Below are 2126 nucleotides of genomic sequence, written 5' to 3'. Positions count from 1 at the left end.
AGAAGGGACCATTCCCTGGAGAAGGATGTCATGCTTGGTAGGGTGGAGGGTCAACGAAAGAAGGGGAGGCCTTCAACGAGATGGATTGATACGGTGGCTGCGATGATGGGCTCAAGTATAGCAGGGATTGTGGGGCTGGCGCGGGATCGAGCAGTTTTTCGTTCTGCTGTGCATGGAGTCGCTATGAGTTGGAAACGACTCGACAGCACTTAACAACAACAACAACAACAATCAATGGATTGAGAGACAGATCAAGGAAAACACTAACAAAATTAAAGAAAACACAGATAAAACCTTAGAGCAATTTCCGAAGGCAATAAAAGAACAAAATGACAAAATAAATGAAAAATTAGAAACAATAGAAAATCTATAGATAGAAACCCAGAAGGTTAATACTTAATTCTCATAAATAGATAACATATTGAATGGGTGAAGGAGCAGAATTGAATTAATGGAAGATGGAATTAGTGAGACTGAACACAAATACATCAATACTTCTTTGGAAAGGGATCATTCAGGAAAAAGATCAAAACAAAATGAAGAAAGCATAAGATTCATGTGGAATATGATCAAAAGAAATAACCTACATGTAATCAGAATTCCAGAACAGGAAGAAACAAATAAAACCACAGAAAAAATTGCTGAAGTTTGTTGGAAGAGAATTTCCCTTATATGATGAAAGACAAGAATATATCTATTCAAGAAGTCCAACAAACCCCAAACAAGATAGACTCCAAAAGAAAATCACCAAGATATATCATCATCAAACTCAACAAAACCAAAGACAAAGAAAAAATCCTGAAAGCACCATAGGAAAAATAAAAAATTACCTACAAAGGGCAACCAATAAGACTAAGCTCAGATTTCTCAGCAGAAACCATACAGGTGAGAAGGCAATGGGATGGTATATATAAAACCCTGAAAGAAAAAAATTTCCAACCAAGAATTATATACCTGACAAAACTGTCTCTCAAATATGATGATGAAATTAAAGCCAATATTAAAGGAATTTGTTCAAATCAGACCAACCTTACAAGAGATGCTAAAGGGAGTCCTTTAGACAGAGAACCAACAATGGCAAGCAATAACCAACCATTAACACACATGATGACATAACCCAGAAACCAACCCAGCTATGGAAGTATCCAAAGTAAATAAGCTTACAAGATTGTAAACAGGGAACCAGAGACATCAACTGACAAATGATCACAACTACAAACCAAAAAGAGGGAAAATACTGTGTAGTTACAGAACTTCTAAATGGTGAGCAAGTCAAGACAATTGCAAGATAGAATGAATTGTTCTAAAGTTGAGAAGAAAATTATAAATCACAGGGTAACCTCAAAGAAATATGATAAACTTTCACATCAAAATAAAAAAGAGGACAAGCAGAAATATTTAGCAAATACTCAAACAATAGCTATGAAGGAAGTGATAACATGATCATAAACAAAACAAACTCAGCACAGAGAAGTATGTGGAACAAAGAAATCAGTTACACCACAGAAAAACACAAAACACAAAACAAAATGACAGCAACAAATTCATACTTGTCAATAATTACACTGAATGTAAATGCACCACTCAAGAGACAGAGAGATGCACACTGGATAAGAAAACATAATCCATCAATATGTTGTCTACTAGAGACAAAGACAAAAATAGACTAAAAATCAAAGGCTGGAAAAAGATATATCAAGCAAAGAGCAACCCTAAAAGAGCAGAAGTGGCGATATTAATTTCTGATAAAATTTACTTTATAGCAAAAACCACCATAAGAGACTAGGAAGAACATCAGATAATGATTAAAGGATCAATTGAACAAGAGGACTGACTAATTGCCGTCAAGTTGGATCCGACTCATAGTGATCCCTCCTTGGGTTTCTGAGGCGGTATCACTATGGAAGTAGATTGCCCAATAACCATAATATTTATCTCTACACCCAATGAAAGAGCCCCAAAATACATAAATCAGACTTTAACAGAATTGAAAAGGCAAATAGATGACTCCACAGTCATAGTAGGAGAATTTAATACACCAGTTTCAATCAAAGATAGAACAACGGGAAAGAAACTCAATCAAGATGCAGAAGAACTAAACAATACAATTCACCATCTTGACCTTA

Source organism: Orycteropus afer, unplaced genomic scaffold (genome assembly GCF_000298275.1).
Source record: "Orycteropus afer afer isolate SDZICR_OR568_19922 unplaced genomic scaffold, OryAfe1.0 scaffold00039, whole genome shotgun sequence".
In the NCBI taxonomy this organism is placed as follows: domain Eukaryota; kingdom Metazoa; phylum Chordata; class Mammalia; order Tubulidentata; family Orycteropodidae; genus Orycteropus; species Orycteropus afer.
Note: the sequence above shows the minus strand (reverse complement) of the source record.